Here is a 22,130-nt window from a genome sequence, read left to right as displayed (position 1 = left end):
CAGATGTTACCTCAGGGCGAATATTCCTCAGCACAAAAAATAAAAAAGAAAGGAAAAAAGATTATTTTTTATCCACTTGGGCTAGCTACTTCAAATTTCAAAGCTAACAGGTTAAAAAATGCTAAGGAGGCAAAAACAATCACAAGGCAGTGTTAATTGCACCTGAATCAAATTACTAATTAAGAATAGACCCAGGAAAACAAAACTTTCTTCAGCCAAATTGAAATCTATATGTGAGTCACAAGTGGAATTCATGGCATTTAGCCTTTCCGCTGTAAGTCATAATACAATTTCAGGAAAGTACCTATTGAGGACAAGCAGCTCCAGGATGCCATCTGCTGCAGCCAAATTCTAACATCTCCACCTGGGGCAACATTTTAAACTGCGTGGATAACATATTAAAATAGCCTCGACTTTCATAAATTCAACCTTGCCAGTATTTGCAAACACTGAATTCTGAGAATCACGTCATAAATAAAAATTTTACCAGCCGCCACCTCTTCTTTAAACTCAGCCATGGACCATAAAAAAAATTATGAAGTTACATCTCTCCAAAATGTGCACAGTCTCCAGGGCCAAGGGAGCCTCAGCAGATGAAAGAGGAAGGGGTATGGTCCCTGGGGGCCTGGGTAGTCTTCCTTCCGCAGCCCAGCGATTCCTCCACATCTTGTACCTCCTGCAGCTTCACCCTTAAAATGAACCAGAGAAGCTGACAGATACCAACAGATCCTCAGACTCAAGGAGAACACGGTGTAGTAAGCATCACCACGAGCTCCGGGTACTCAGCTGTGATCTTGGAGACATCAATCCTTTCCCGGCTGTCCTCAAGTTAGCCATGTCTCAGTGGCTCAGGGGAGGGGATGCGGGCACCCCGTGTGACTGGAGGCTCAGTAAAGACACTGTAAACTGGATTGCATTCATTCATTCATTCTTATAACACTGACTTATGAAGTCTACTCTGTGCCAGGCAATACTGCACATAGCCTAAGGACTTCCGAATAGCATGAAGACCCAAACAGATTCTTGGGGCCAGCCCTTGGAAAATTTGTGGTAAGAACAGAGCAGGTGGGAAGCAGCCCAATTTCCCTTCCCTTGGGGCTGCTGCTTCCTCCCTCTCCCTCCGTCTCTTCAATGACTCAAACTCTCTTTCCCATTAAATCTGCTTTAAAGAGAGTACCTGAGGTCAGTCACTTACACCTCGGTATAAATGGTCTGACTGTTGTTCATCATAACAGCTTCCATTCCATTGGGGTCTACTTTGCATCAGGCCCACCCATGCTGCGAACTCTCCATACACTGGCTCATTTCACCACCCCCACGATCTGTGCAGAATGCAGGGGCTGCAGAGGGCTGTGGGCTTCTAGGTAGAGAATCAAGTGTGAGCTTCATAAAAGCTCTGCCCAACAGCCACCCCGAGTTTCCCGCCTCACTGAGTCAAAGCCCCAGGTCCCATAGCGGGTCTACGCGGCCCCGCCCCTTTGGCCCCATCCCTGACCTCGCTGACCTCATCTTCCTGCCTCTATCTTCAAGTTCCTGGAACACACCAGGCACAAGCCTGCCTTAGGGCTTTTGCACTGGCTGTTCCCTCTGCACACTCTCTCCCAGATCCCAGTGGGGTCATCACCATCTAAAGCACATGATTTAGTTGTTTCTTTTGTTTAGTTTCTCTGCTCAGCCCCAAATGTAAGCTCTCAAGCCCAGGGGAGTTTGTCCATTTCATTCACTGCTGTAACTCCAAGACTTGGACAGCAGGCACTCAGCAAACATCTATTGAATGACTAGTCACATGAAGAACTTATTGAAAATGTACATTCCCTTCATGACTCTGTGGCCTTTGAGGGCATTTCTGATGGGGCGTAATATAAACGGGCTTTAGTGAGGCAGCAAGACTGGACTGGGCTACCAGTCCCTTCGCTTCTGCCAAGCCTCGTTATTGCCCCATTTTCCCTTGCGTGAACAGAAAGGGTCCATAGGCAGGAGAGAGGATGGCTATAAAGTGCTGGGAAATTACTGTGGCCCCTTTTCAGAAGCCATCACAATATCACGTGATTTAAGGAACACAAGAGACCCCTGTCTCTAAAATAGAATCTTTCTTTGCTCTCGTTGGCTCTTTGTAATGGGGCTGGGTTGGGTCCCAGAGTCATCAGGGGCTCAAGCAATGTTGCCTACTTCTCTTTTTGTATTGTAAGGAGACATCATTCCAGTTTATCAATCTTAGAGGAAAGAAAAGCCTTCCTGCCTGGCATCCACGTGGGAGCTCCAGAGAAGCATTCTGCTTGGCCCAGTTTGGTCATCTCCATACTGAACATCATGATCGGCCAGGTCTGGATTTTGTGTCCATTGCTACAGCCAAGAGCAGAGGCAGTGTCCCCAGAACCACTTGACAGAGGGAAGCAACCGTTCTCCTTTGGGGGGTGGGCCACTGGAAAAGGAGAGAGAAAAGAGAGAGGATGATGAGGAGATAAAACTGAAGGAAACCAGAATATGTCACTCCAAAATATGGCTCTGACATAAAAACTATTTTGAGCTAAAAGCACTCCCCACTTTATCCCTGAAAGCAGAAGATAAAACCCCCAGATGGAAGATGTTCTCCTGGAAAGAAAGTAACATTCTGATCATCAAGGACGGGAAGTCGAGACGGAGAGAATTCGGTACAAACAGATCTTGTTAAAATAATTCTTATCTTCCTTTAGCCTCCCCACACAGTTTAGTTACTTTTTCACAATTGCCTCTCTCTGTTCAACCTAATATAAAAGTATTTAGGTTTTGCCACTTCTTTGAGTCTTCTTTATGAAGGTTCTCAAGTTCTTAAACCCTACATTAAATAAATTCATATGCTTTTTCTCCTGTTAATGGGTCTTATGTCAATTAATTCTGAGGCCCAGCCAAAAACCCTATGAAGGTAAAGGTAAAATTTTGCCTCCAGTACAAAACCAACAGGCAACGAGTACAGAGGTGCCACGTCCAGCCTGATTCTTATAGTGACAAAGAATGTCCTACACATTCAAGACTAATGGTCCCTACCATCTTGAAGCCAACCCAAGACTTTCACTCTTCCCTTCCACCTCCTTCCCAAACATACTGCTTGAAGTCTCAACTTATAAGTGATCTGAGAACTGAGAGATGCCAAAATAACTGTCTATCACTTTATTATTATTCCATATATTTCATTATCTCACTTGACTCCTTAAACTAGGTTTATAATGTGGAAACGAGTTCAGAGAGCTCAAAAAGATTAACTTCCAAATCACGGAGCTGGCGGGTGGCAGCAGCAGAACTCACATTCGGGTCTCCTGGCTCCAAGTCTGGGCTCTTTGCACTAAATTACGCTTTGCTGTCATCACAGAAACTTCAAAATAATGTGTACTTGAGTAAGTCAGAGAGCTGAACTATTGTGTCCATTTTAACCTACATTCAATGTTTGGGCATATGCTAAAGATAAAGTTTCTTGCTATCCCAGAGTTTGACAAGTCAATGCCTGGACCCTCAAATCAAGAAAATATGAAAATATAATATTTTCACATTTAAGACAGAAAAAGCTTTTGAACATTTATTGGGACATAGATGTGGCCTGGGTAGCCTTCAGCTTATAGAGTTGTGCCTCCAACTCTATTCTTGTTTTTGTTCATTCTAAAAATTAGCACGCTGCTCCTAAAGATCTCGTACCCCTGTATTTACAAGTAGCTATGAATTCCAATCAGATGGCAATCTTGGGATCCAGCTGTTGCTTCTCCAGCTCACAAAAATCTCCACAAACCCCCCAAAGTGCTAAATTACTACCTCAATCCTCTTCGCTTAACCTCAAACTGGGTCACCCTCTAATCAAGAAAAATTAATGACTGGCAACATATTTTTCTTTTCCTCTTAATTAGAGTAATTCCACCCTGGCAGTAATTCTCAGACCGAAACTATGCTAATGACAAAGTTGTAATTCAGAGAAAAGGGACAGACCATCAAAAGTAACTAGCCCATACTATTGCTGCTTAACTGCTAGTCAAGAGATCAGGCCAGTGGCCAATTTACCACGAAGCTAATGAGGCTGCAGCTTCTGGGCCCCTCACGTAGCCTGGCCCTTTCCAGGGCCCTGAGCGATAAGTTCACGTGGTCGCACGTTCGGTAAATTTTTCAGAAGTGAGACATTTTCACCACAATTGGTTAGGATAATCCCTGTTTCCATTCTGACTTTCCCTCCACCATCCTTCCCCTCAGACCGGGTGGCACTGGAGTGGCTGCTGGCATTTTTGGAATCCAGACAAGGGGCAGCTTGGGATCCACTTAGTTTAGGTTTGGAGGGCTGTATGTCCCTACTTCTTTTTTATTTCCATGTATAGTGATTGCTCGCTGTCCTCGTATAGAAAGAGCTTTCATGAATATTCCTACCACCCACTGGGCCCATGGGCCCATGCCACAGAAGGGAAGAGTCAGAGGTCACACTGCCTTAGGTGACCCTTATTGGACACAGCACTTTAACCTCTCCGAGCCTCAATGTCTCATCTTTAAAATGAGGATAATAACGTCATCTGTTGTCGTTATCAAAGATTGACATGATTTATTAAAATAGACTATTATTATTAACACTAATGTTACTTACTCTGTATCAGGTATGGTGTTATTTGCTTAAGATATGTTATCTCAATTAACCCCAGGCTTAGAGAGACGAAGTAATTTATCGAAGGTCACCCAGCTGATAAATTGAAGAGCCGAGAGATGAATATGAGCAGTCTTCCAACCACTGTGCTACCTGCAGGCTGAGCCCAGATGCTCAATATTATCATTATTGGCTAACGTTTATCTGAAGCTAGGCCAAGCCAAGGCCAGGCACTCGCTGGAGACTGATGGCCACCAAGGTCGGGCAGGGGGGCGTGTAGGACAGACAGGAGACCCAGGCTGCAGTCCAAGCTCAGGACAGGCATCATAAGGTGCCAGGAAACACCAGGAAACAACTACCATGTGCCAATCATGGTGCCAGGCATCTTACGTATATTTAATGGGATGTTGTTACATTTATTAAATCAGGAAAAGAAGTTTGAAAACAAAATAATAATATTCAATGCTGGCAATATTTTGCCAAGCTGCTGCACACATTTATTCACGGCAGGTATGTAAATTGCTACACTCCTGGAAAGCAATTTGACAATAGTATCAGGATCCATGAAGATATTCATAGCCTCTGACACATCAATCCCACTGCTGGAAATGTATCCTAAAGAAATCTTTGACCTTTCAAATAGCAAAAGAGCTATTTCCACAAAGATACTACAATGTTATTGTGAGACTGAAAGTGTGGAAGCCTCTGAAATGACCAAAGAGGGGAACTGATGGGTAAACGATGGCACACATTCCTTGATGGAATAACACGGGCTCATTAAAACGATTCATGGGGTCTATGTGAGAGCACGAACAAGCACATCATACGTGAAAAAGGACTCAGTGGCAATTATATATTTTTGCAACTATGGACCATACGGATAATGGCAGAAAACAAAACCAAACAATTGTCTTAGGGTGAGGCATTGTGGGAAATCTTATTCTCCTTACACCTTGGAGTGTTCTTATTGTGGTGACGAATGAAAGTTGGAGGAAAACGGAACCGGCACAGGCCAGCACGAGGGAGAGGAGCAGTCAGAGGGGTAAAGCGCAGAGCTAATCAAGGCCTACAGATGACTGCAGTGAATACCTCAGCCTTGGTCCACCAGCCAAACCAGGGCTACGGCGTCTCCGCTCTCCGTATCAGCACCACTCTGGACAGAGCAGCTCTGAGTCTGTTTCCTCAATTGCACTATTGTACCTAAATGCACTACAACCTCTTTCAGCCAACCTCACAGGGTTATTGGGAGGGGCCATTCAGATAATGCTGTTTCACCTCCTTTAAGAACATTCTTTGGCATCAATCCAAAGACATTTTGCGGAGTCAACGGTAAAGCTCAGTCCTCCCACTCCAGACTTGAAGGTGAACAGGTTTAACAGCTGAGTCTTAAATGTAATGGTCTGGCTGCCTCACACACTGCTGCAAATCACAAGCCCAAATTAAGTCACTTATTCTGGGAGGTCGTCTTCCCTAATCTTGCTCTCTCCAGTGTACTTTTCCTGGCTGCTGGCCACCCATCCTCCTCAGGGCCCAGAGAAGGACAAAGTCCTCCATTCTCCGTTTTGAGCTGCCACCCAAAGGAGAAAAGACCATTCTTCTGCCCTGCTACCCTTGACTCGCACCTCAGTGGATGCAGGAACGACCTGGAGCCAGCTCTGAAGCCACCCGGGAACACCATCACTGTGAGCTGACCACACGCAATCCAGAACCTCATCCCTTCCCAGTGTTGCCCAATCCAAGGTCCCCAAAGCTAGTGATGGAGTGAAGCCTTTGAACAGAATGGCCTTCCCTAGCTGCTGCCTGGCAGACGCCAGTCACCTTAAAGGCCCAGCTCATACATCACCCCATAGCATTCTTTCTCAACCTTGCACTCTTGCCATCCGGGGCCAGATGACTCTTTCTTATAGCAGTGTGTCCTGTGCACTGTGGGATGTTTGGCAGCATCCCTGGCCTCTATCCACCAGATGCCAGTAGCACTTCCCCACAACCAATTTTGACAATCAAAAATGCTTCCAGACATTGCTAAATGTCCCCTAAGAGACAAATGGCCCCCCGCCTCCTCCACTCCACTGCAGGATTTTCTCTTCCATCTATTCACTCCCGTAGCATATATAATATAATATCTAATTCTCTCTCTCTTGTCTTTGTCACTTCATTCTATGGTCAATGCTCTACCTGTCTCTCTCCCAAGGCACACCTTAGTTTCCACAAGGTAGAGGCTGTATCCTGAGCATCGTTACACCCGGAGCACCTAGCATAGGGCGTGGCACAGAGCAGGTGCTTAACGAGTCCAGTGGAGTTCAATGATGGTTCACAGGATCCCAGGACATTTCAGAGACTAGAGATGACCCTGAACTTAGGTTGTAAGACTTCATTCTCTCCCAAGTTGGGGTGCAAAGGAGAAACGGATGGTATGCGCATTTATTGGCGGAGAAAAAAAAACTACACGTTATTCTTTTTGCTGACAGAGAAAGTACTGAAAGTAATTTTCAATAAATTTCTAGTTTGAGATCTTCCTAAACCGTACCCATGGGGACTAAACCGCATAATTCCAAAAGGAAAGACAAGAAGGAATACTCTCAAAGCCTCAAGGCATTGATTTACAGTTGGGGAAACTCTCCCTAAACCTCACCTGACATTACTTACAATAAAATGTCCTGTGAGACCTCAAGGATGGACTAATGAGCGAAAACGTGCTCACCCCGCGACGCGAGGGCTTTGGGTGAGCCACGGGTCAGAGGCCACTGTCATCAGGGACTTGAGGCACCAGAGCTCAGTCAGATTCCAAAAAGATGGACGCCGAGTTGTCTCCAACGCTTGTGAGAAGAAAAGAAAAGAACACAAGAAAAGCGGATTTCCTTTCTGTGGGATAAGCAATACCCTTCCCTCCAGTGAAATCTACGTAAATAACCTTGATGTAGAACACCGCTGAAAGAAAGTGAGCTTCTAAGAGATAAACGGAGCCTTTCAAGAATTGTCTTAAGATTTTAAATGAACTCGGAGAGCCTGTAGAAAGAATCTCTGCCCCATCCTGGCTGGACGAATGAGCGCGTACGTATGTGCGTACGTACGTGCGTGTGTGCGTGCGCGCTCATGGACCACAGCTCTTCCTGAGTGGTTCATCGGGTTGCCCTGCCTTTATGCATGGGACTGGAGGAAGAGGAGGAAGTGGTTCCCGTGGGACCAGAGCCAGCGGAGGGGTTAAAGAGCCCTGCTCCCCCACGTGTCCTCCCCACACTTGGAGGCGTACGCCCCCTCCACCCAGCTCCCGGGTGGCTCACTAGCCCAGGCCCAACCACCTCCCACTTTGGCCTGGAAAACCGTGTCCTGCACAGACCTGTTGGCCCCAAAGCTTCCTGGCTCCTTTCTCCAGTAGAACTGAAAACAACCTTCAGTTGCGGGGGTGGGAGTAAGCAGGGGCGGAGCCAGGGCTGGCATCCAAGAACTCCCAGGACGCCTCTTAAGTTAAACCTGCCTGTAAAGGTGAGAGCAGGTGTGGTCAGCAAGGGCCCTCAGCCCCCAAATAAACAGCTTCCCCCAGGCCGAGTCTGGAAATCCCCCATAAGAGCTGAGGCTCAGACAGTCAACACACCAGGGAGATGTAATCAATAGCCCTCAGAACACTTCTCACTGAGACCCTCTGCCCCTTTCCCACCCCTTGACCTCCCTTTCTCAACCATGGCACCTTCTCATCCGTCAGGCTGGAGGTTAAATGCCGCCCCCTCTGAGAGGCCTTCCCTGTCCGCTCTATCCTAAGTCAGTCCCTCCAGGGAATCGCGATGGTAGCTCCCTGTGCATATCCTTCAGGACCCTCTCTGTGCTGGGGTCATGTCTCTGCTGTGGGCATTTCTCTCCCCCACTCAACTCTGAACTCCCTGAGGACAGAGATCATGCTCCTCTCACTCACCTGACCTGGTGCCCACGCCCAGCACAGTGCCTGGGACATAACAGGCCTTGATGGATGTTGTTCAATTCATTTATTCATTAACCAATAAAGATTCTTCTCCAGAGAAGGTGTGGACCAGTAGGTAGAAGGAGGTAAGAATGTAGTTTGCCAACACCAGGAGTGTTGGCCGTAGTCTTCCTGGCTTCATGCCACAACAGATAAATGACTGAGCATGGCCACAGACCGAAGGTGTGATTCCTACTTACAATGTAGCCTGCAGCTAATGCAAAAATATGGCCCTCCTAGGGAACGTGGTTTGCGAAAAGGTAGTTGTTGCAACCAAATAATAAGGCTAGAGTTTCAGGGGAAAGTCTGTGAATTCTAGAGAATATGGATGAGAGCCCAGGATCTAGGAAAGCCCAGCTTCAAGGCTTCTGCCAACCTGTAGGATCTCCACCTGGACAGGCTGGTCACCAGCATCACCATCCGAGCACCTCTCTCATGTTGGAGCTCAACCTGCTATCAGCTCGGATCTTTGGCTGAGACAGCTTTCCTCTAAACTCAAGGCTGAAAAGTGTAATTTGTACAGACATATCAGTGTCCATTCTTTTTTTTTTCCCCAAAGATTGGCACCTGAGCTAACATCTGTTGCCAATCTTCATTTTTTTCTTCTTCTTCTTCTCCCCAAAGCCCCCAGTGCATAGTTGTAGGTCCTTCTTGTTGTGCTATGTAGGACGCCGCCTCAGCATGGCCTGATGAGCAGTGCCATGTCCGCGCTCAGGATCTGAACCGCTGAAACCCTGGGCTGCCAAAGCGGAGCACGTGAACTGAACCACTCGGCCACAGAGCCGGTCCCTAAGTGTCCCTTCTTAAAGCCAGACCTCTGTTAGACTAACCCAGAGGGATGGGAAGGAGGGAAGAAAATATGAACGATTAGAGGAGAAAGACACCAACAGGTTCTTGAAAAAGTTAGAAGACAAACTTGACTGAACGTGCCTGTTGCCTAGGATGGGACCTGGCCCCCCTGCCGCCCTGGGATTCCACATCCCGACCCCGCTTCGCAGCTCCGTCCCCATGTGTCTCGCTTTTGTCTCCCACTTGGATTAACATGCTGGAAGACGGGTCTTCTGAAACGTGTATAAAACCACAGTGTAACCTGGAAATTGAAGAACAGAGCTCGCTAAATCAATCTGAGACAACCCCTGGGTCACGACTCACGTCCTCAAGTCCAAATGCTGAATCTGCGGGGACCTTTCCCCCTCGGAGGACATGTCAAATCCACCAAAAGCGGACAGGCCACCTAATTCAGCAGCCAGTTAGGACACGGCAGTCAACAGGCCTCCAACACGAGAGCAGTTCCAAATAAATCTCAAAGCATGCTAAGTTTGGGTCCATCAAATAGCAAAGCTCAACAGGTTTCATTAATTTCCTGAATTTACTTGTTTATATGAAACTGAACATACATTCTGTTTGGGTGATAATCTCTTTGAATCCCTAAATCCCTCTTTTGGTTTTCTATCTCAGACAAAATGAAGGAAGAAAACTAAATTCCTCCACTTTGAACCCCAAACGTCTTGGCAACTTTGGGCTAAATGAAGGTTTCCGATGTGGTTCTCCTTTGTCTTCCTTCAAATCTCGAAGTTCCGTGGAAGGTTTCTGGATGATAAACTAAAGATGGCACGAACTCCGTGGAGCACAACTCAGTGAGGTCTTGGCCAAGAAGTTTGAAAAATGGTAACATCAGCCTCTACGAAAGAATCTAGGGATTTTTTTCCTCTTCTTACTTTTTTTTCTTTAATGTGGCATTGGCAGGCAACATTCCTCAGGTGGCTCTAACCAACTGCAAATAATGACAAGGCATTTTGAACCTTAGTAACAGAGCTGCTTTTCTTAAGGACAAGCAAGTAGCACTGGCCTCTGAATTTAACCTATTAACCTCTGAGCCTTTCCAGCCTCAAATATATGTGAAATGTCACAAAAACTATAAACAAGGAAGCATCTAGGCAAAAACACAGGAGAAGCCATGAGACAACTCTAGCGAGTTTTGCTGACCGTTTGGATTCTCTCCACCCAGACCCCCACTCCAAACACTGTGGCAAAGTAAAGGGAGTAATATTTTATTATTACCCGAGTCTTGGACCATTGTCCTAAACTAATTAGGCCTCAATCATCTCCAATCAAAGGAGCATGAGGCTGCTTCTCTCTATTCCCCCCAAATCTTCGACCAAGGCTCAGATTTTAACCCACTGATGCAAGAGTAAGAAGAGGCAATTTATGCACGTGTTCTGCATAACAAATTACCCCAAAACTTAGTGGTTGAAAAATAGCCATTTTCTTTTGTTCATAATTTTGTGGATCATGAATTGGAGAAGGGTATCTACTGGGTGGTTCTCACTCGAGTCCTCTCCTGAAGTGGCAGTCAGATCATAGCTGGGGCTGCTGCCAGCCGAAGGCCCAACCGGGCTGGACATCCAAGATGGCTGGCAGTTGACGCTGGCTGTCAACTGGAGCCCAGCTGGGGCCATTCCTTGATGCAAGCACCTCCACGTGACCTCTCCTGTGGTTTGGGCTTCTCAGAGCTGGGTTCTGAGACAGAGCATCCAAGAGTAAGTGCTCCAAGAAACAAAAGCAGAAGCTGCACAGCTCCTTGTGGCCTCACCACAGAAGTCGTGCAGTGTCATTTGCATTGCATTCTGTGGGCTGCAGGTGGGTCACTAAGGCCATTAAGATTCACAAGAATTTGTTCCACCTCTCAGTTAGGAGCATCAAAGAATTTGTGGCCATTTTTGAAACCTGCCATGGTACCATTAGAAGTGATTGCCCCAATGCCAAGGACAGAGCTGGTCTAGGCCACACCTCCCTCAAACAATGCCATCCTTCCTCACATATACTACATTGTCTAGCAACCTCCTGGCTATCTCCTGGGAATCTGGGCAACAGATCCTTTCCTCTATGATTCAACCACATGTATCCCTAATCCCCTTCCTGGACCCAGCTCAGGGAAGAGTGTGCAAGGTAGGGCCACAGTGTACAGTTGCAAAAGTTGTACACTGCACAAAGGCCACCAGCCAAAGTGTGCACGCCTACCTAGTCATGCACCTTGCTCAAGGCTGTGTCTACCCGAAGAGGCTGTTTTGCCTAACTGAAACCAAAGTACTATATAGGCTAGCAGCCCTGGGTGCTCAGCTATGTCTCAGGGACTTCCAGCACCCACTGTCTATAATCTCTAGTTCCTCACTTAGGTGACAGGAAGGACAAGGAGTGCGTACCCCCTGCTCCGAAGTAGACGATGATGCCACCAGAATGGACAAAGTGCTGGCAGAGTACAGATGGGCAGAGGCTTCTGACTGAGGCGGTAAAGAAAAGCACCGTGCAAAGCAAGCCTCTGAATGGGCAATGAGGACGCCTAGGATCAGAGTCAGCGAGGAGGGGAGGGAGGAATCACTCCCAGCAAAGGGAATGAAAGTACAGCGGCACAAAACAGAAGACAATCCAGGAGTGGTATAGACGTGCCTTTGGCGGGAGCACAGATGAGCACGGAGAGCGGGGAGGTTAGGCAAGAGAGAGAGAAGCGAGGCAGACCAAAGCTTCTGTGGGCAAGAGCCCTGTCCTGAGGCGTGGCAGCTCCTGCCGGTGTCCACCCCGATCCCCCTTAGGGTCCTGTGACCCACCCCCCCAGCTCGATGCACTTTGCCTCTGCAGGGGACTGCCGTTTGACCTCACATGGAGGCCCCGAAGTAGCTGGGAACTGGCGAGGGAACCGAGGCCTGCCAGGTGACGAAATCCACGACCCAGCACGACTGCCTGTGGCGGGACAAATTCTGGGGAGATTTCTGCACCTGGTCCCACAGGTTAGACTGAGGCCAGAACATCACCCGAAATCTCACCCCGGCCTGGCTTCCTCTCCTCCCTGGCCTGCTCCCCAACTCCCTTACTTGTCTCCTCTGGGAGAACATCCTGAATAGTCGCTTCACACGAACACACGTGGAGGAACCCAACCTGACACATGAGGAAAGTGCCAATGATCATTCCTGGTTTGATTTTAACCTCATTAGGCCTAAGTAATCTCAAAATAAAGCAGCATAAGGCTGACCCTGACTCTCCCTCCTACCTCCCTGCAACCACCTCTCCCCCAAAAAAAGCAAGAGTCAGATTTACCTCAGTGCAGCAAGAACACCCAGAAGCTTTGGCTCCAACCCCATCACGGCACATGGAGAGAATTAGAATGTCCTCATCACGCATAGAATGTCAATAGCCACAGAGGAGAGAGGCACCAGTCACCATGCTTTGCCTCAAGCAGGAGTAATATTCAAAATATCTAACAACAGCATGGCATAGGCACCAACCAATTAGAGCAGATGGCAAGCGTAAGCAATAGGTATTCCATGGCTCTCTAGTTCTTCTTGGTCATAAAGAAGATGACCCTCTATAGCCTGTAGCTTACTAGAGCCCAAAGACAACTTCTCAGACTTCTTTATCCCCTCTCCGGTGCCAGGTTAAAATAAGTCCAGGTCTGTTATTCACTCTCCGGGTGCCGTCAGACAAGCTGTTTCATCTTCTGAGCCTTTGTTTCTTCTTCCATGAAACAGAATAATAATAATACCCTTAAAAGGGTTTTATGAGGATTTACTGCATAAAAACTTTAGCAGGGGTAAGCTAAAGGGATACAACAAGTAGACTGAAAATTACAATGCCTCAAACACAAAATATTTCTTGTTCACATGACAGACCCAGGAGCGTGAACCCAGATGGCAGTGGCCTTACTCTATACGCCAACTCAGGGACCCAGTCTCACTCCCTCTTGTGGCTCCAGGGCCATGTTATCATCTGCATCCAGCCAGCAAAGAGGGGGCGCGGAGAATACACACTCCTTCTTTTGAAGGGCTCAGCCCGGAAGCAGCACACGTCCCTTCCCTTCACGGAGCCATGGAGGGATGTGGTCACACCTCATTACAGACAGTCGGGGACGCGTGATTTAGCCGTATCACTCTAGGCGGAGCAGGGACTGGATTCTGATGGCCGGCTTGCATTCCCTGCCGCAGCGCTCAATAAATGTAAGCTATCGTTGTCATTCTTCTTCTTTTTATTGGGTAAGCCAGTAGGTATTTGCTGGTTACTTGAATGATTCAGTGAAAAGGAAGAAGAAGAAAGAAAGAAAAATGGATGTTGCAGGCCAGGAACAAGAAGAAATAAGAACAGGGATGAGCTGAGAGAGGAATGTGTAAAAGGATGGTACACAAAATGCAAGTTGCAGAGGGAGCCGCTCGCGCCCCCTGCATCAGGAAATGCTTCAACCAGACTCTTCTTGGGACTTTTCGCCAGGACCCTGAAACATGCACACAAGCTGGGTGTCCCAACAGTCACGGCACCCGAACAGTTAGACTCAAGATCGCCAGATTCACAGGGTGGCAGAAAATCCCGCTCTTGCCTTAAGCTCCAGGTTTTAAGGAGTCAATGTGAACTGATTTGCATTTTCAGCTTTGAGTGGGTTAAGGGCCAGAGGAAAAAGCCTTCCGTTCTAACTACATCCAAGGAGTGTGCTAAATTCCTGTGGATGTAATTAGCATCCAGCTTCTTTACTCTGCCCATACAGTATTTTCAAATCAATTGCTCAGCATCAGGTGACTCTGTTGAGATTGATTTAATAGCCTAATATGGAGTCTCAGCCCTTCTGTACAGGTTAATTACATGTGGTCGTATACATTCTAATTTAAAGTGCTGCCTTTGCAATTATCATCAGCACTAAAACAGAGCAGTAGTAATGAAGCCGGGCTCAAATTTTTTTCCAGAAGTAATGAATTGAAAAACCGAAATGACTTTTAATTTCTTTGGCACTTACCATTTCAATTTCTCTTCTCTTCTAGGGGAAATATAAATCAGGGTCTCCTTATTTCAGATTGCTATGAAAACAGGCAAGATTGCCTTAAAGAAAGCAGAAGCCATTGATTTTGAAACAGCCAAGACCTGACTATCGGGACTTTTACCAACCACAAGGGCCCCTTCCCCTGCCCTAATCCCCCAGGTGGGAATGTATTCATGCGTGAACTGATGTCTTTCACAAACACTTACATGGTGTTTACTGAGTGGCAGATACTGTTCTAGAGCTTTATCAGTATTAACAACTCTGTGAGATACTGTATTAGTTATGTAACAAATTATCCCAAAATGTACCTGCTTCAAACAACAAACATTTATTGTCTCACAGGTTCTGTGGGTCAGGATTTGGGGATTAGCTTCACTGGATGGTTCCGACTCAAGGTCTCTAATGGTAGTCACACCACTGGCCAGAGCTGCAGTCACCCGGGTTAGAGAACCTGCTTCCAAGTTCACCCACGTGGTTGTTAGCAGGCCTCAGTTTCTCCTCACATGTCCTTCTCAACACACTGAGTCTCTTCGCTTCATGGCATCTGACTTCTCCTAGAGCAAGTGATCTGAGAAGAGGAGAGGTGGAGAGACAGTAGAGACGGAGAAGAAAGACAGAACAAAGTTGAAGCCACAGTATCTTTTATAACCTAACCTTGGAAACAAGATACCATCCCTTCTGCTGGATTCTCTTGGTCACACAGGCACCCCTGGTACAATGTAGGAGGGGACCCACAAGGGTGTGAACACAGTAGGTGGGGATCCCTGTGGCCGGCTGGCTACCACAAGCAGGTATTATATTATTCCTGATCTACAGATGAGGCAATGAGGCACAGATAGATAAAGTCACTTGCCAGAGGTCACCATTAATATGTGGCAGAGCCAGGATCTGAATCTGGCTGGTCATTGTGACTCTAGAATCCAAGCTCTGAACAACTACTCACAGACACAGTGGTGTGTGCCCTCATTTAATTTAACACAGGGTTCAAGAGCAGCTTGCAGGCCAGCCAACAGTGTGCATTCTAAATTAACAGTGGATGGAAAATGTTTGCTGAAGATAAAAGTTTTAAACTACTCATTATCATCAAACTCTCCTTAGGCTGGCCCAGTGGCATAGAAGTTACGTTTGGTGTGTTCTGCTTCATCAGCCCGGGTTCATGGGTTCAGATCCCAGGTGTGGACCCACACCATTTACCAAGCCATGCTTTGGTGGTGACCCACATACAAAAGAGAGATTGGCATGGATGCTAGCTCAGCAATAATCTTTGTCAAGCAAAAAAGGAAGATTGGCAACAGATGTTAGCTCAGGGCTAATCTTCCTCAGCAAAAAAAAAAAAAAAGCTCTTTACTGCCCCCGGTCTCTGTTGTGTGACATACAATACTCCCATTTCCTGAGAATTCCTTGCTTTCTTGGAAAATCAACTGAACAACCATCACTATCAGTAGATTCTTTCTCAATATTGTGCCTCACATTGCATGACCAACCCATTGCTTCCTGTTCAAACCTCTGAGGAGACAGGATCCCTGTAATCATCGTCAGCTCTATGCGAGGACGCTGCTTGTGCTAAAGCCCATTATTAATCACACTGACCCTTCACATTCAAGGGCCACGCTGCCCAGTCCCTCCAGGGGTCCCTGTTACCAGCTCTGGCTTCAGATACACATCTGTACATCTCTGACATTGTGGATCAGACTGGATCGCAGACCTGGCTCCAAGAAGGATTGCACATCAGGGGACCTTCCGCTGGACTGTAAAAGGTATTTTGCTAGCTAGTATTCTAGGCACTTCACATATACTATTTCATTCAATTCTCCTATATTCTATAAATAGAATAATGATAATCACAATTCATAGCTAAAAGAGATTGCCATCTGACTGTGTGCCAGGCCCTATGCTAAGTGCTGTATATGGATTAATTCAGTTTATCCTCACAGAAACCTGAGAGGTAAATTTGATTACTGTTCCCATATTACCAATAAAGAACCTGAAGCTCAGAAAGGTTAAGTGACCGGCCCAACATCACACAGAGCTGGGATTCAAACTTGAATATGTTTTACTACAAGGGCATCTTCTTTCTATCTGGACAAGGAGGTACAGGGACAGGGTCACGGTCCTCCAGTTTTATGCAGGGCAGCTGGGTGCCGCCCCCAACCTACCCCGGGGCCTGTCCTTTCACATCCACATGGTCCATCAGAGGATTTTTCTAGACAAAGACAATTCCTTCTCTAGAAGAGATTCTGGGACCAGGTGTTAAGATGCCTTTTTTCTTTTAACTTTTCTCCACTGGCGAATCCAACAATATATCAGGGAGTTAGCAAGCCTCCTTAAAGGACCAGATAATAACTACTTCCAGCTCTACTTCTGGGCCATATGGCCTCTATCACAACTACTCAACTCTGCCATTGTAGCAAAAGCAGCCACAAACAATATGTAAATTAATGAGCATGGCTGTGTTCCAATAAAACTTTATTTATGGACCTGGATATTTGAATTTCATATAATTTTCTCAAGTCACGAAATATTCTTCTTTTGATTTTTTTTTTTCAACCATTGAAAAATGTAAAATCCATTCTTAGCCCACGGGCCCTGCAAAACCAGATGGCCAGAGTTTGCTGACCCTGAAACATACAACAGAGGAAGTCGGAAATGCTCCCAAAAAGCTGAGTGCCTTGGATTTATCAGATCAACAAAAAGCCAATTCTGGGGAAACATCTTGTCTAGAAGGATTGTCATGAACATAAATGTACAGGGATAAAACCACGCGAATGAAGTAATTTCTCATTTTTCACACACTTCCTGAAGGAATGGCCGGGAAAAGTCCATGAGGGACGCGATATACACTCATCAAATCGTGCCTTCGTGACAGAGGCTTAGATTTCTGCCTTATCACTCCTGTGCGATCGTAACAGGGGCTGAGCCCTATTCCCCTGTGTGTCCCCACACTGCCCGATTCAGGCCTCTCCCCAAACCTTAAACACATCCAGAGATGACATCGTCCGAGCCAGAGAGAGAACCCAAGCCCTAGCAAGGGTTTTTTTTTTCCCCCCATTTTGTGGATTCTTTTATATGAAAAGTTTAACAAGGGGCTAGAAATCAAATCACATTTAGTTAAGTATTTAATACAGCGTCTTATTTTAAAAAAATAAAATTATATGAAATTGGGTCTATACTGGAAAATTCTGGACAGAGAACCACCACGAATATGGCAGATTTTCAATAAATGTTAAATTAACAAAGAAAGAAGGAAGGGAGGGAGGGAGAAAGGAGGAAGGGAAGAGCCAGCCCGGTGGTGTAGTGGTTAAGTGCGCACGTTCCGCTTCAGCAGCCTGGGGTTCACCAGTTCGGATCCCGGGTGCAGACATGGCACCACTTGGCAACCCATGCTGTGGCAGGCGTCCCACATATAAAGTAGAGGAAGATGGGCATGGATGTTAGCTCAGGGCCAGTCTTCCTCAGCAAAAAGAGGAGGGCTGGTGGCAGATGATAACTCAGGGCTAATCTTCCTCAAAAAAAGAAAAAAAAGGAGGGAGGGAGTAGGGTGAGGGCTAGAGGAAGGAAAGAAGGAAGGAAAAGGCATAATATAGACTATTTCCTCTCAAGCTCTTTCCTAATGTATTCAATAACTTATTGAATAAAGAGCTGCTATCTAATAAAATAAATGATTCACTCCATGTCATTTTTGAGTAATGTTCTATGTTCCAGAAATATCATCTTCACTTCCTGTTCAACTACCTCTTACAATCATAAGGGAAATTATTTATATTTATCTATATGTCCAGGAAGGCACGTTTCCAAATTTAAGAATATCAAGATTATGTTCAGTCTTTTCATTCAATGCATTAAACCACCCCTGGCACATACGATAAGATAACCAGCCTTCCCACAATACACAGGACAAGTTTCAGTGACAATGGAACCAACCCCACTAGACACTGGGTTTGGGAGAGCAGGGACCGTCTTGCTTGTTTTGGTCCTCTGGGGACTAGAAGGCATTTGATAAATGTTTGTGGAATGAATGAAAAGTAAATGAGGGAAATGTTTCACCTTAAGAGAATTAGAACCTATTTTCTAACAACGCAATAGCACTTGAACAAGACAAGTGTTCCTGAGAGATAAGACACACCAGGAGAATCGAACAGCCAAAACCCAAGGGGTGCGTTGCAAGTGTCAGGGATGGCAAAACCGGAGGGGTGTTCCTGTGCTTAGAACAAAGGCTCCCCAGAAGAGATGACTTGATGATAATCCATCTAAATTCGCCTCTTTGCCCAAAATGAGAAAATAAAACCTCAAATTGCCCCAGGCTTAAACAGGGCCGAGTTAGAATCAATATTTTCTGGTATAAGGAGAAAAGCAAGCGAGTCAAAACACCACTATCATATCAAAGTTGGAGCTACCGTCGAAGTCGTGTTTTTATTTTGCAAAGAAAATTAAACCAGGCCACCAACATTAAAAATAATAAGAACCGCTGTTTCTGAATGTGCATCTAGGACGTCTCTCCAGCTAATATTCAACTCCTTTCAGAATGAGTCTGATGCTCTTCTGACCTCCTGACCTTGTCTGAGTCTCAATCAGTTGCCACCAAATAAATACCAGTCAGAAAGAGAGGAGTCATTAGGTTCTGTGTGTGTAGAAATCAGTGTGATTTCCCAATCAGGGTACCCACAGGGCGGGGAAAGTGACTTTGACATTGAGAGGGAGACACACTCCTTGTGCAGTTGTTAATCCCAGCGCCAGTGTGAACCCCCAGCTCACACACGTCAGCTGAACCACCTTGACAGATGGATGATGCCACACGTGAGGCCAGGGGCCTGGTGCTCCAGTCTCCTCTGGGGCCTGGCTTTGGGAAAGGAGGAACAAATGGGGTTGTTACTTCCTACATTACACACTTCGATACAGTTTTCTTTACAAGTACAAAGTTTCTTTTATAACGATTTAAAGCATATGCCACTTTCTAGCCGTTTGATCTGACATAAATTATTTCTATTTTCTCATGCAACCTAGTCCACAGGGTAGTTAAGAGAAATGGCTAAGACCAGCCAGCTAATCTCCAAGTTCATTTCCTCTTCTTCCCGGGGGCACCACAGACTACAGTTCCCAGCATCCTTTGCAGCAGGTGCACCCATGTGATTGAGTTCTAACTAACTAACCAGTGGAATGTGAGTGGAGGTAGTGTGTGCTGCTTCCAGACGTAGCCCATAAAACATTCACCTGTGTTCTTTCATCCTCTTCCCCCATTGCCATCCTCTTGTAGACAAGCACAGCAGTGTTGGAAACCATGTGCTGAAGATGGCAGAGCCATAAGATGGGAAAGGCCCGGACTCCTGATGACTCCTTAGACGACAGCCACCTACCAATGATGAACACTACCTCAGACATTGTATTCGTTTCCCAGGACTGCTGTGACAAAGTCCCATAACACACGGCCATGCCCAACATCAATGGCACAGGGGAGCAGACTCCACCCACCATAGCAAATGTGGGAAAAGAAGCAAGAACTGTGAGCGAAATATTATCATCTGCCACTGGAGACAGTGATGACACAGTGTGATAAGTGCTAAGACAGAAATATACCACCACAGGATAAAATCCAAAAATATCTGGCATTCAAACCCCTCCCACATTGGACCCCTGATTACCCATCCTTCCTGATCTCAGCTTTACTAAAGAATAGCTGGACCCCCTGTACGAAGGGGCAATGACAAGTACAATGTGATGCGGTAGAAAGGGACATATCTGGAGTCCTAAGACCTGTTACTTTCTACAGATACTCTGCTTTCTCATCCAGCCTGAGCCAAAAACCATCTGTGTGATCCTGGGAAAACCATTTTCTCTCTTAGTATCTATAACCTGGTTTCTAAGATGAGGAAATAGACTCTCGGGTCCCTAAGATTCTCTGACCCCGTTTCTTTTCTTTGCGATGCGTGTTCCACGGAACATTAGTCCCACGAGATGCCACGCAAAGAAACGTTTCCGTGAGCAAATGCACTTGGAAAATGCTGTGTATCATAGCGCTGTCCTAGAATACCAAAGATTATGAAAAATCCTGCAATAAAAACAAAAAGCCTGTTTTACTTCAACTGTCTCCCAGATTTATTTGGCCTAAGAATTTTTCTGCCCCTCGTAACATGGCCCAGAACCGATGAACTAACTCCCTAAGGACACCCAGACTTGGAGAGTTGGATTTTTTAACAACTACTTCCTGTTTCTCCCTCCTGCACCCAGAGAACATGGTACTCTGTGAATTCTTGCATCTAAGCCAGAAAGTCCCACAGACTATGACGCGGTCACCTCTCACAGGCCTCCACGCGCCACAGCTCAATCTTCCCCATTCTCCGGAAGTTCCACAAACAGGGCAGCAAACGCACCCCACATCACGTGCCCCCATTGGTCCGTGGGGACCCGGTGCATTTCCTCCCAGTGTTCCTCAAAAGAGTTCCGCACCTCCTTTGGGGGGATTCTCTTTAGTCTGTAATGCATTTTCAAAATCTCTTGGGAGAGATTTGAATTTTGGAAACAATCAACGTGTACTGGAGCCAAGTTTGGTGAATAACTTGGGCAAGGAAGCTGAGAAATACTGTTCTGCATCAAAAATGGAGAGAACAATTCCCCTCATCTTTCAGGCAGGCCTGTGCTCATCTGGCTCCCAGGTCTCTGGAACGAGAAGAGTCATTCCAAATGAGATTCCCATGCCGGAATCTCCGCGTACCATATGCTGAGCGCTCTGTGGCTCCCTTGAATGGCAGACAATTACGTGCACTTGTTTGTTTTGCTCCTTTATTTGGCCCCTTGTCTGAACAGAGATGCATAATCCAGTGTTTCTTGCATTGTGAGTTCTCATGGGGCCATTCATGTTTCTGTTCCAGCTATTGTTCTGAATTCAGAAGACTATCCCCAAATTGCACATTCACATCTTTAATTGAGCCGAGGCCATTCTGATGCCCTCCTTTCTCCCCCTCTCCCCTTAGCCCCGCACACGATCGTGCTGCCCATCACTGGCTTTGATCCCAGGGTGGGATTGTTTTGTTTTTTTAACTATTCCTGTTAGTCAGTAGTCAGCTTGTGCTTTTTCTTTCCTCCACATAACATTTCATTGCTTTAACACAACTTTGTTCAAGGAGGCTGAGCAGCATTCTTTGAAGATCCAAATTATCCTCAAAGCTGGTCTCTCAGCATTACTGAGATTTGTGCTGACTTTTAATAACTGGAACGTGAAACAAAAGGAAGCAGTTTTATACCACCTTCTCTGAGAGGATTTTAACTGTGGCTAGATAAGCACGGACTGTCGGAGCTAGAAGGTAATGCAGAGGTCATAGAGTCTTAGCGGGGTCCAAACTTCTTTAGCCGGGGAACTTACTTCAGACAGAAGCTTTCAGAATCCCGATTATTAAACAGAAGCAGTGAGAGTTCTCGGGACGGCTTCAATCTTCAGATTGGCTTGAAATGCTTCCTTGTTTACAGATCCGAAGTGTCGGAAGCTCCTCCGCTCTTGGATTTTGATCACAGCTTAAAAATACAGACATTTCACTGATGACAAAAGTGAGGCCCAGACAGACTCCAGGAGTACCTGGCAGAGCGAGAAACAGAAGCTTCGCCTCCTGGTTCCAGGTGTAGCCCTGAGTCCGGCCGTGCATCTGAAGCGCTGGGGAGCTGGTTAGAAACACACATTTGGGGGCCCCGGCCTCTGAGAATTCTGATTCAGTCGGTCTGGAGTGAGAACTTAGAATCAGCATTTTTCAAAAGTTCCCTGTGGGTGTGATGGAGATCCAGATTTAGGAACCACACTGATCTGAACT

At 46.3% G+C, this 22,130-nt stretch overlaps 1 long non-coding RNA gene across 1 annotated transcript in view; it reads right to left on the bottom strand.

Moving 5' to 3' along the window:
- Nucleotides 1–206: 206 nt before the first annotated feature.
- LOC138924563 (uncharacterized) overlaps nucleotides 207–22,130 on the bottom strand; it is a 93,210-nt gene continuing 71,286 nt past the window's right edge. Inside the window, exon 2 of the long non-coding RNA XR_011439510.1 lies at nucleotides 207–2,422. This is a non-coding gene — a long non-coding RNA (uncharacterized lncRNA). The remainder of the gene's footprint in view (nucleotides 2,423–22,130) is intronic.

This window comes from Equus caballus, chromosome 6 (genome assembly GCF_041296265.1).
Source record: "Equus caballus isolate H_3958 breed thoroughbred chromosome 6, TB-T2T, whole genome shotgun sequence".
Taxonomy (NCBI): Eukaryota; Metazoa; Chordata; class Mammalia; order Perissodactyla; family Equidae; genus Equus; species Equus caballus.
Note: the sequence above shows the minus strand (reverse complement) of the source record. Positions and strands in the feature narration are given on the sequence as shown.